The sequence below is a fragment of the Phacochoerus africanus genome, chromosome 2 (assembly GCF_016906955.1).
Source record: "Phacochoerus africanus isolate WHEZ1 chromosome 2, ROS_Pafr_v1, whole genome shotgun sequence".
NCBI lineage: Eukaryota > Metazoa > Chordata > Mammalia > Artiodactyla > Suidae > Phacochoerus > Phacochoerus africanus.
In genome coordinates this window covers 87,119,044-87,132,599 of record NC_062545.1, presented here as the reverse complement: position 1 = coordinate 87,132,599, position 13,556 = coordinate 87,119,044, and the positions used below count along the sequence as shown (strand labels likewise).

At 37.4% G+C, this 13,556-nt stretch overlaps 1 protein-coding gene across 9 annotated transcripts in view; it reads right to left on the bottom strand.

Moving 5' to 3' along the window:
• PHIP (pleckstrin homology domain interacting protein) overlaps positions 1 to 13,556 on the bottom strand; it is a 128,992-nt gene that overhangs the window by 79,506 nt on the left and 35,930 nt on the right. Inside the window, exons 1-2 of one of the 9 annotated variants that reach the window (XM_047763535.1) lie at positions 7,321 to 9,036; positions 6,574 to 6,661 (exon numbers count right to left, since the gene is read on the bottom strand). The exons of the other annotated variants lie outside the window; for them this stretch is intronic. The gene's annotated coding sequence lies outside the window, so the exon portion shown is untranslated. Of the gene's footprint in view, positions 1 to 6,573; positions 6,662 to 7,320; positions 9,037 to 13,556 lie in introns of those variants that run through there. 9 annotated transcript variants of the gene reach the window in all.

Genomic DNA, 13,556 nt, shown 5'->3' with positions numbered 1-13,556 from the left:
TATGACAAAAAATATATTTCCACTTATAAATAAATATATCAATTTCATTTAGCCAAAGTAGAGATAAGAACTGCTAGGCTTTTTTTTTTCTTCTCTAATTTTCCTTATTCATCCTCTATCTCAAAGTTCACTTTACTCTTACCAACTCTTCCCATTTTCCCTTAGTTTTTATTATTAAAAAGCTTTAAATGTACAAAAAAGTAAAGAATGTTATCATTATCCTCATATAAAGATTTTAAAAGTTGGAGGTTAGAATTTTTTATAATCTTCCAATCTAATTTGTTTAAAAAATACATACAATTTTATCTGACACTGTACTTGGAGGGTCTACAAAAACAAATAATACAGAGAAGTATCTGCTTCATACTGATAATAGGTATGACATATAAATGATCACAAATACAGTATTAACAGAACATGTTAAATGCTGTACTCTATACCACTCTGCCAGTACTACCTAGAGCACTCTCAATTAACTGTAAAACCAGTTCTTCTGATTGACCTTCAAAGCAAATTAAATGGGTTACTAATCACTGAAGACTAGTAGTAAGACTTAACTTCGGTGAATTATTCATATTAAAATCTGGTATTCCCATCATGTTCACTTAATCTTGGACTCTTCATCTATAAAATAAGGAGGTTAACTTGGATGATGTCCAAGATTCCCCTTTAAAATTTGGTGATTCATGCATTCATTTATCCATTTGCCTTGCAATTAAATATGTGTCAAATACAAGAGCTTCAAGGATGAGGTACAAAGGCAAGTATTTCTGTTCTTACGAAGCAAGGCAGAATAGAATGCAATAACACGACCTGAATGCTATACTGTTAATCAGTAGAGATCCAAAAGAAGAGCAGTCTGTTATTCCTCATATGTAGAGAAGTAGAATCTAGAAAGGAATCCAGAAGTGGTGATGCTTAGACTATCAATACAGTGTAGTAGCTTAAGAGCACAGACTCTAGGGGTCAAATGTCTGGATTCATTGACCTGGCATGACCACCTTCTAGATGTTTGACCTTGGAAAAATTACATATGCTTTCTTTGCCTCATTTTCATATCTATACCCAAACTCATAGCGTTGCTGCAAAAAATACATGAGCAAACGAAGGTGGCATGCCCAGCACATGGCAAAAGCTACAGACACACACACACATACTCACACACCATGGACTCTCTACTATTACTGTTTTTGCTGGTAGTAGGATTCTTTTCTTTTGTTTTTTCTTTTTATGGCCACACCCTCATGTGGAAGTTTCCAGGCTAGGGGGTCGAAATGGAGCTGCAGCTACCAGCCTACGCCACAGCGATACCAACACCAGATCCAAGCTACATCTGCTACTACATTGTAGCATGAGGCAATGCCAGATCCTTAACCCACTGAGTGAGGCCAGGGATCAAACCTATATCCTCATGGACACTATGTCGGTTCTCATGGACACTATGTCAGTTCCTGAGCCACACAGAAACTCTGACAATGTTATTCTTACTCTAATAATAATATTATTATTTTTAAAAGAACAAATATTCCAGATGGCAACTACAGAGAAAAGTATGACCACAGCCATAGACATGTGAGAAGTTCAGGGACCTGCAAATAGCCTGTAAGTTAACTTAGAGTGTGCGGTGAAGGTAAGAGGATGAAGTCAGAGAAAACCTGTAAAAGACTTTTATGGTACACTAAGGAATATGGTAAGTAATGGGGATCATGTAAAGTAATCAAGCAGGTTGAGAGGATCAGATGTGTTTTCCAAAGAACATCCTGGCATCAGCATGAATTAGGCTAGAAAGTAGGAGACCAGTTGAAAGTCGTCAAAATACTGCAGGTAAGAGAGAATGAGTGATAGAACTGAGATTATTATGGAAGAGAGGTATCAGGGAATAAAAGGAAGAGGATTACAGCACTGCCAACTGTGCGAGGTGAAGGAGGAGCTGTAGCAGACAGCTGTGATTTCCAGCTGATCTACAATACCACCTGGCACATGGAAGCACACTAGCTATTTGCTGAATTAAAAAAAGGCTTTAAAACAATTACTCAATTCTCAATTTCTCTAAATTCCACAGATTACATCAAATTATTTACTTCATTTGCTTACCTTCTAAAAACTAAGGCAATATTTGGCTCGGACTATACTCACAACAAAAATAAATATATATATATTTGTCTTTTTAGGACCTTACTTTTGGCATATGGAAGTTCCTAGACTAGAGGCTGAATCAGAGCTAAGCCACCGGCCTACACCACAGCCACAACAACAAAGGATCCTAGCTGCACCTGCAACCTATACCACATGTCACGGCAATGCCAGATCCTTAACCCACTGAGTGAAGCCAGGGATTGAACCTGCGTCCTCATGGATACTAGTCAGGTTTGTTACCACTAAGCCATGATGGGAACTCCCCCAAAATAAAATATTAAGTATGCTCGTGCAAGCAGAATATATGAAAAGTCAAATCACATCATTATTTCTTATGCATCTGAGTAAGAATCTGCTTTATAATCCAACATAGATGGCGTTTTGCATATTTTTCCAAGTTAACAAACAGAGAGACACAAACACACACACACATACATCTTTCTGATGAAAAGGCCAGCTTTCAAAGGCATCATGTTGTCTAAAATCAGCACCCTGTGACTTTTCACCAATTAAAATTGAACAGAAAGTCCCATTATATTGATATTTAAAGTTCACCAATTTAATATTACTTTACAATTCTGCTCTATTTAGACAAGTACAAAAAACGAAACAAAAAACCCAGAAAACCAGAACAAACCACTATACACAATTCCCCTCAAGTGTGTATTATACCAATTAACCTTTCATTTCTTCCATTAAATTGCAGGAGAGAAATTTCTCATCGTACTTTCAGGGAAATCTCTTCACTATTCTCTCCTATGACCTATAAAGTAGTAATACTGCCCCCAACCCTCTCACCCTTGACCCCAGAACTGACAGAATTGCACACAGACTTCTAAAGCAACCTCAGGCAATTTATGTCTCATGAATCATTACTTAATTAATTAATTAAGTATTAATTAATTATTTTTAAGGAAATATGAAAATAAAATGATCTGACAAATTCAACTAAGTTCTTTTAAAATGTCTATCAGAAATACAAATACACATAAATAATTGCTTGAAAAGAACTTAGACAAAAACAAAAATCAAATTTACTGGGAAAACATTTTCCAAAGCACTATAAATGTGTTTAAGTTGAATGCGGAAGGATGAATTAAAAATTGATAAAAACTTATCTTAAAAATTAAGATCAAAGCGTAGAGCAGAATTTGAACAGATGATCTTTCTTTCCACAAGCCTACCTCAAATGTTAAGTTAATAATAAACCAAAGTGTAGAACATTACAGTCTTTCAATCAAAATGTTAAAGAGAGTTACGTACATTAAAATAAAAGTAATGTTACTTAAATGGTAAAGGCGAGAGATGGACAACACAGGCCTAGGGTCTGGCTGAGGGTCAGGAGGGAGACACAGGCTGCTAAGCCTTAGGAAGGAGGAAGGGTGGGGGAAAGTAACTGTAAAGCAAAGGGGAAAGAAACTAGAGGATTCTAACCTTAGCAAGTAAGGCAAATATCTGAGGGTTATTTTCTAAATGTGGAGAAGTGGGAAACAAAAGAAGGAACCAAAAGAAGTGAGGCAAGTCTGAAAATGCTGCGGAATAAGAGTAATTAAGGGGAAAAAACCTGGAGGCAACAGTGAACTTCCTGCTAAAATCAGTGTGATTTTAGAAAAACTTCAACTGACAAAGTTTTTCAGCAAAGTTCCAAAGCCCAGGGGAAAATGAAGTATTCATTTATTTTCAGTAATATTTAGATGTTGCTTCTAGGGCTGGGAATTTGGCAAAGTGAGAAAAGTGGGGAGTACAAAGTGTAAGCAGGACATTTTTTAAGAAAGTTAAGCTGGAAAGGTTTTATCTAAGGAAGGTAACAGAGGGTGGGATTTTAAATGCCCGTTAAGGAGTTTGAGTTTAACCTGGTGAGAAAGCTACTCAAAAACTTTAGGCAGACGAAACATAAACACTTTAATATTTTGGCCACAATAAGTTTTAAGAAATTCACAAGCTGGTGAAAAGTGAAGAGGCCTTTTTGGAATTCATTTTTAAATCAAATTATAATATTAAGCTAGTATTTAATGACAAGCAAACATAAGATAGCAGTGGATCATCAGTTTCACTTTTCAATCATGATAATACCATAGCCACGGAGGATCCAAGCTGCGTCTGCAACCTATGATAATTACCATGAAAGTGCTCATTAATATGTTATTTGTCTGTTTTATATCAAACCTAAACAAAACAAAAAACCCAAAAACAAAAAATGCGTGTAGCTTTAGCTTATATAAATCCCTCAATAAAATGTGATATATCAAATTTACAGTGCTCTCCTTTAAAAGACATCTTATTAATGCAAAGATAAAGCCAAGGAGTTCCCTTTGTGGCACAGTGGAAATGAATCTGACTAGTATCCATGAGGACGTGGGTTTGATCCCTGGCCTCACTCAGTGGGTCGGGGATCCAGCACTGCCATAAGCTGTGGTGTAGGTTGCAGACGCAGCTTGGATCCTCCGTGGCTATGGTATAGGCGGGCAGCTGCAGCTCTGATTCGACCCCTAGCCTGGGAACTTCCATATGCTGTGGGTGTGGCCCTAAAAAACAAAACAAAACAAAAAAAAACAAAGATAAAGCCAAGAATGCTGAAAGAGTACCCTATCTCTATCCCGAAAAAACAAGAGTGTAGCTATTATTGGTGAAAAGGCTTAATAAAAGGTGGAACTTAAAAGTTTAGATTTAGATTTGCCTAAACATAAGAATTTAAAGTACCCTATAAATTTTCTTAAATTCATAAGAATTTAAAGTACCCTATAAACATCTAGAGCCATACACAACAAAATTATAAATCCATGTGTCTTTAAAATTTCACCATGTTCTATAGGATACTGGACAAAGGAAGAAAACTAGAATCTCAGGAATTTCTTTGAATACTTTTAAGTTCTCTGGAAATGGTACCACCAGTGACTTTTCCAACATACAGCTGGATCTCTTCCACTGCAGATAATTCCTATTTTTTGTCTATCCAAAAGAAGTTCCTATTTTGTGACTCCCTTTTGGAAACATCAGAATTTCTTCAAAACAGTTTTTTTTTTTTTTTTTTTTAAGTGCTGCACCTGCGGCATATGAAAGTTCCCCAGGTTAGGGACTCAATCAGAGCCATAGCCATAGCTAAAGCCACACTGGATCCCAGACACATCTGCAACCTAAGCTACAGTTTGCATTAACACCAGATCCTTAACCCACTGAGTGAGGCCAAGAGATCAAACCTGCATCCTTATGGAGATTAATCGGGTTCTTAACCTGCTGAGTCACAATGAGAACTCCAAAATAAAGAGAGGCAAAATTCTGATAAATAAAAGCAAATGCCAACATTCTCCACAGTTAAAGCCCAGGCAATCAATGTCTAGTACTCATCTGTTTTTGCTATCCTGGTAGAGAAAAGTTGCACAGATCTTTGTGACATGCTTTCAACTTTGTCATATGCTTGGGTATTAAAATTATCCTTAAAATCTACAAAAAAAAAGTTCTATCTTCAATAAGAAAACTTTATGAAACAACTTTAGACACAGGGCCTTCAGCCATTTAAATTCTACATAAAAACTAAAGCAGAACCTAAAGTCAAATTTAAAGTTTCTGGAAGGCAAATTTTAAAGGGCTCAGTTGTACTATTTAAATACATATGTCAGAGTTCCCACTGTGGCTCAGCAGGTTAAGAACCTGACATAGTTTCTGTAAGGATGTGGGTTTGATCCCTGGCCTCCCTCTTGGGTTAAGGATCCAGCATTGCTGCAAGCTGCATCGCAGGTTTTCAGCTGCAACCTGAATTTGACCCCTAGCCTGGGAACTGCCATGTGTCACAGGAGTGTTCATAAAAAGAAGAAAACAAAATAGAAAAAAACCCCAAAATAAATACATATATGTATATATTTATTAAACTAAAAGCTAGATTATGGCTAACAACTATATGAACTATTCAATGATGAAGAAAAGTACTTTAGAGGATGGAGCAGCAAATGACAATGAATGGTTGATTTCTGCAAGCAGAAAACCACGCACATTTGGGGAAAAGTGCAGCAGGTTCATTCTGCTCAGATGACTTTAAGATTAAAAAGTAGATCTTGGAGTTCCCATCGTGGCTCAGTGGTTAACGAATCCGACTAGGAACCATGAGGTTGTGGGTTTGATCCCTGGCCTTGCTTAGTGGGTTAGGATCCAGCGTCACCGTGAGCTGTGGTGTAGGTTGCAGACGCGGCTCGGATCCCATGTTGCTGTGGCTCTGGCATAAGCCTAAGGCTACAGCTCCTATTGGACCCCTAGCCTGGGAACCTCCATACGCCGCAGGAGTGGCCCAGGAAATGGCAAATAGACAAAATAAATAAATACACAAATAAATAAAAAGTAGATCTGTAAAACTTCCCCTGCTAAAAGAGAAGCATGAATTGGGCAGACCAAAGACTACTATTTTGACATGACAAGTAAGAGAAATTATATGATTTTTAGACTTACAGTATTATCTTGGAGACTTTGGCATACTTTGGCAGAAGCAACAAGTTTTTTCTTGCTATTGCTACAACTTATGAGTCAGATTTCACTTCTTGATGTCATTAGAACAAACAAAATTAAATGTTAAAAACATCATGTACATGATCATTCATACTATAATGTCATTTTTTTTTTTCAACTTATAGACCCAATGACAAACCTTTTATCAACGTAACAATCACTTGCACTTATCCTGCTCCCAAATTCTAAGTACCATTATGGAAAAGATGATAAGCACACTAAATTGGCAACACTGAAAATTCCTAACTTCTCTGCTTATTTGGGGAGCCTTTTATTTTTTCCCCATTCATCATTCTTTCCCTATTACCAGGTTTTCTCACTCATCTCTAGAAGCCAGTCCCATTCTCTAGCCAAGACTCTTATCAGATAAAATATTTCACATTGAAAAGTAGAATCTACTCATTGTGAACCTAATTATCTATCTAAATAGTCCAAATAAACTGTTCTTTATACATTCCACCTTCATCTACTTATTCATTTATCTATCTTCCTTGAAGACCACTGTACATCAATTATCTCTTATAGCTACTCTCCTGGTTTCTTCCCCTTGACCCAGTTTTTCAAAAATGTACTTCTTAGAAATTATTGTACTTTAGCTCTCCTTTACTTCCAAACTGACTGAATACAAAGTATCACCCCTAAGTTACCTCCCAAACACTTTTCAAAAGTAGTTTTGAATTTCAAACTTACAGAAGTTTTAAGAGCAGTACCAATGTCTTCCATCATCCAGATTCATCAACTATTAACAATCTTCTCCATCACCACCTTTCTTTCTCTCCATATAACACAAACACGCACACACAGCCATTAGTCTTTTTCTATACCATTTCAGAGTACTATGCAGGCTTGATGCCCCATTTCTAAATATTCCAGTATGTACTTCTCTAAAACAAGGAAACTCATCTATATAAGGTGGGGAATCCATGTTGATAAAACTTCCATCCATCCAATTCCTTTCTGGCCTCGGATCCCATACATGTTAAATTGTAGTTATATGGTCACTTCAGTCTCTTTGACCTGGACTATTTCCTCAGGCTTTCTCTGTGTTTCACATCCTCAGAAGTTTATATAAAGAATACAGACCTTTCCTTCCATAGGATGACCCTGAACCTCAGTCTCTGTTTTCCCATAACCAGACCCAGACCACACTGTCCTGGCAGGAATCCCACAGACAAGATGCTCTCTTTCTCAGGCACCACTTCAGAGGATACACAATGTCAACCCATCCCCCACTAGCAAAGCTAATAACTTTGTCTTGTTAGTGTTTCCAATGTTTCTCCTCCATAAAGTTGCAACTTCCCTTTATAACCAATTAAATCAGTATCTTGTGGAGATACATACAAGATGATGCTAAGATCTTCTAATCAGTATCTACCAGGCTTAGCCTCCATCGATGACGCACAAATGAATCAACCACCATCATGATAGCTGCCAAACCACCATTCTTTCTACAATGCCAACTGGCATCCTACTATAAATAAGAGTTTTCTCTTCCCTCACAGTCATTTATTTACTTATTTACATCAGTATAAACTCATGGATTCCTACTTTAGTCAGTGGTCATAAATCACTCAGTCAAGGTCCTATCTGTCCTCATGGAGCTTAGCAGGAAGAGAATACAATAAAAGACAGTTTTTAAGAATAAGAATTTCAGATAGTAAGAGACATTACAAGGTAAGGTAAGGTAATGTGACAGACAATGATGGAGTCTGAGGAGGGAAGGTAGTCAGGGAAGAGTCTCTAAGAAAGCAGTGTTTGACTAGAGTTGCTAAAGAAAGAATCATCTACAGGAATATTCTGGAGAAGACAATTCCAGGCAGAGGGAATCGACAGTACAAAGGCTCTAAGCCATAAACGGGCTTTGCAAGTTTGAAACAGAAGAAGACCAGGTTAATGAAGCACAGTTCTACTATGATGTCTTACAGATATTTTTGTATACAGCTCCCCCAACAAGTTTCTTAAAAGAAAGGACATTATTAACTTTTACACCTCTGTTTCATTCATTCTTTGTTGTATGCCGCCTGTTTGCACCAGATACTCCGCAAGGCACTACAGATCTAAAAACCTTTAAGAAAAAGCTTTTGTTGTAGGAAGTTCACAACTTTAAACAGAGACAGACATCTAAACAAATTCACTACAACAAAGAGGACAACACAAATATGAAGTTTGGTGGTAACACTCCACATTCAGAAAATAGTTTAATTTTTCAATTGTCAAGCTCTTTGCAAGATTAATGTATATGGTCCCTTCAATTTTTCAATCCGCAATCCCTCCTTAGTGCACTGCATTTTCACTCCTATCCCAAAAACTAAAATAAAACATTTTTTCATTAAGGTCATGAATAGCCTTGCCAAATCCAAAAGAGCCCTTTCAGTTCTAATTTTATTTTAGGTTTCCAACTTTAAACTTTTGGCCTTTAAGACATCACTTCTTTTTTTTTTTTTTTTGGTATTTCTTGGGCTGCTCCCGCAGCATATGGAGGTTCCCAGGCTAGGGGTTGAATCGGAGCTGTAGCCACCGGCCTACGCCAGAGCCACAGCAATGTGGGATCCGAGCCGCGTCTGCAACCTACACCACAGCTCACGGCAACGCCGGATCGTCAACCCACTGAGCAAGGGCAGGGACTGAACCTGAAACCTCATGGTTCCTAGTTGGATTCGTTAACCACTGCGCCACGACGGGAACTCCAAGACACCACTTCTTTTTCTCCCCTCTGGCTTCTTAGGCAGCTTTTTCTCAGTCTTAATTATTGACTTGTCTTCCTTTCTTCAGTTTGCTTTAAAAGTTGAAGTTTCAGCCCTCTTACATTACATATATATCAAGTAAAATAATCAATTTCCATATTCAGTGATTCTCGAATTGGACCTCTGGGCCCAGATCTCTCTCCTGAGCTCCCACCACCGTTGAGCATTTCAATTTGACAATCCACCTAAGTTTCTCAAATTCGACATGTCCCAACACTCCCACAATAAATGACACAACTTTCTAACCAGTCACACTAGTTAAAAAAATGTCATTTCATACTATTCCCTCTCAATTCCTTACATTCAAGCAAACCTCTTAAATCCTCGAGATTGTATTTTTAATCTGTTAATTCCATCCCATCTTCCACTGTAACTCTTTCATGGATCACTGCCAGAACCTTGTCACCAACACCTCTGTATATAGACTTAGTTTCAATCCATATTCTAGAACAATGCCAAAGAGATCATTAAAAAGGGAAAGTCTACTTACTCAGTTCTGACAGTCCATCATTTTAGCTCCACTGTCTTCAAGAAAAAAAAAAAAAAAACCTCTTCATGTGTCATAAAGACAACATCTCTAGCTTTTGCTTAACTCTTTGTCATGTCCAATAATACACAATTGTATTTTATGTTCTCCCAAAATCTGTAAATGCCTATCCCTAAGTCTGTAATATCCAGGTCAACTCAGTTGAGGTGTCACTTTTCTAGTAATTTCTCTTACCATTTCCTACCACACACTGAATTAGGTACCTGGCTCTTATGCTACCCCAGCATCCTGTGCTGCCTGTCAAAGCTTATCACATTGGTTCAATACTGTGTACTGACCACCTGTGAACTCTCCAGGGACAGCTACTATGTCTGTTATTTCTATATCCTAAGGGTTTAAAATACTGTCCGTCTCCCAAAAGATGAAAGTTTGTTAAAAGAAAGCATAAACTCAGTCTTTATTATAAATTATCAAATTTATTAAAATAGTTTATGTTCTTTTGCCTTAATGTGAACAGATATATTTTATATTTCTGAAAAAAGAGAGGAAATCTTTTTATATGGTCTTCAACATACTTTTGTATCATGAGTAAATGACTTACTCCTAAAAATTCATTAACTCTGCTTTTCTTTGGTAAATATTATATGAGGCAATGATTCTGAAACCAAGTTAAAAATTTTTAAAAACTAACAAAGAATTAGGGAGCAGTCTGACTTAGTAATTATGCTACCTCCTTCTCTAGATTCTTCTCATTATTTTACTGGGAAACATCCATTATTAAAATATTCTATGAGTTTCCATTGTGATGCAGTGGGTTAAGAATCTGACTGCAGCAGCTCAGGTTGCTGCAGAGGCAAGAGTTCGATCCCTGGCCCAGCACAGTCAGTTAAGGGATCTGGCATTGCCACAGCTATGGAAAAGGCTGCAGTTATGGCTCAGATTCAATCCCTGGCCCAAGAATTTCCATATGCCATGGGTGCAGCTATTTAAAAAAAAAAAAAAAAATTCTAGAACAAAATGCTGGAAAATTATTCTAAGACAGAATTTCACTTATCAATCAGAATGATTTCAGTGTAAATCTTGCATAACATTTATAAATAAGATTTTTAGGTAAGAAAATAAATTGGATAAAATCTATCTATAAAATTAAAAGCAGGAGGTAGAACTTAAGGACTGCTTCTTAGATATCTTGTTCTATACTAATCACATGTACTATTTCACATATTCCAAAAAAATCCTGTGGGATTCACACTATTATTATCTATTTCCTTCCCTCTTTTTTTAAGGGCTGAGAAAACTGTAGATTAAAAGCATGAGGTAATCTTTCTAAGTTGCACTGCTAGGACGTGGTAAAGCTGTGAGTTGAACAAAGAGCCACCTAATACCAAAGCTGATGCTCTTAACCACAGGGCTATACAGCCTCTAGTTGTGCTTATCCAGAAAGTACTCAAAAGTCCCTTGGAACTAGTCCCTTAATCAAAGCTTATGACTATATCTAACATTAAAAGTTAATAATAAATGTGCAAGGTCTAAGATACTACATACGTAAAAGGGAAATACTGAGTGCTTCATTACTGACTTGGTATTCCAATAAATAACAACAGTGTGCTACTCCCTCATAGGAATTTGAATTTCACTGCTCAATCATAATCTGCTAACCTAAAGGCTTATCCTACCAGTTTTTAAGACTGGTTTTCAAAACATTAGCTAGTGGCTGGTGTGTTCCCAGTGGAATGAAGTTAACATAGACACATATGTACCCTAACTCACTTGAGGTGATCACCATAAAAATATAAGGAAATTTTAAGTAACAGTGATCTTGTATCTTTGTAATTTATCATAAGGTAATACTTTTGAATCTGTAACTACAAATCAGTAAAAAATTGCAAATGAGACTGTAAGTTTGGCAGTTAGCAAATTACATCACATATATAAAACATCGACATTTTTTAGACTCTTGATAAGACCATATAAAATACAGTGATAATTTTTTTTTCTTTAAATATGTCGTCAACTAAAGGAAAATAATCAAACCAGCTATAGTGGAAAAAATAAAAATCATTAAAAGAAAAAAAAAAGCCTCCTCTTCTTCACATATCATTCCTGTTCCCCAAATCAAATATTCCTTTTTTTTTGCTTTTTTTAGGGGCCAGACCTGTGGCATATGCAAGTTTCCAGGCTAGGGGTCAAACTGGAGCTGTAGCTGCCAGCCTACACCACAGCCACAGCAATGCGGGATCTGAACTGTGTCTGCAACCTATACCACGGCTCAGGGCAATGCCAGATCCTTAACCCACTGAGCAAGGCCAGGGATCGAACCTGCATCCTAACAGTTACTAGTCAGGCTCGTTACCACTGAGCCACAACAGGAATTTCCAGATCAAATATTTTTAAAACAAGGAATTAAACAGCTAGAACAGGGGTTGCCTTTTTTTTTTTTTTCCTCTATAGGGCAAGATAACAATTTCCTTAGATTTTTCAGGCCATACATTCTCCATCATTACTACTCAACCCTGCTGTTACAGTAAAAAAGAGCATGCCCAAAGTTCCTATTGTGGCTCAGCAGTTAATGAACCCAACTAGCATCCATGAGGACACGGGTTTGATCCCTGGACTCGCTCAGTGGGTTAAAGATCTGGCATTGCTTAGTGGTGGTGAGCTGTGGTGTAGATTGCAGATGCTGCTCAGATCCCTCGTTGCTATGGCTCTGTCACAGTCCGGTGGCTACAGCTCCGATTGGACCCCTAGCCTGGAAACCTCCACATGCCTCCATATGCCCTGGCCCTAAAAAGACAAAAAAATAAAAAAATAAAAAAAGAGCAGCATGCTTGAGTTTGAATAAAATTGTATTTCTAAAAACAGGTGTGAGGCCCGATTTGACCCACAGGTAATAGTTTGTTAACCCTTGGCTTAAGAGTGCTCTTCCAGGAGTTCCCACCGTGGCTCAGTGGTTGACGGATCCGAGTAGGAACCATGAGGTTGCGAGTTCGATCCCTGGCCTTGCCCAGTGGGTTGGGGATCTGGCGTTGCCGTGAGCTGTGGTGTGGGTCGCAGACGTGGCTCAGATCCCGTGCTGCTGTGGCTGTGGCGTAGGCCGGCAGCTACAGCTCCGATTGGACCCCTAGCCTGGGAACCTCCATATGCTGCGGGAGCGGCCCAAGAAAAGGCAAAAAGACAAAAAAAAGATGAGTGCTCTTCTATGTCTCTTACTCCACTAAACTCAGGAGACAGCAACAGCACATTATCTCAGCGCATTTTCCCTCAAAAGGTTGTAGGAGATTATGTGTCTAATTCAAATCAACACAACACTTCATAAGAGTACAACAAACAAATCTTTACCATCCCTATCATTTTTAAAGAAAAAATTCCCACAAGGTATTTTTACCAACATCAAAAATTAAATAGTTATATAATATTTTTATAACCTCAGTGCAATGGCATAAACCTATACTCACCAAAATGAAGTATGAACACAAAGTAATGCTTCTTTCTCATTCTTTCAGTTTATTACTTTTGAAAGAACTTTTTAAACATTAGAAATGCCAATTTACTTTGTTTTGAGAGATAAATTTAAATATATATTGAACTCAAAAAAGGCTAAAAGTAATTTTCCATTACCATTTAGAGCAACTGTAGGTCTATCAAGGACTTTAGCAAACATGGATATATCTGTTCCCCACTTTAAAAATAATAAC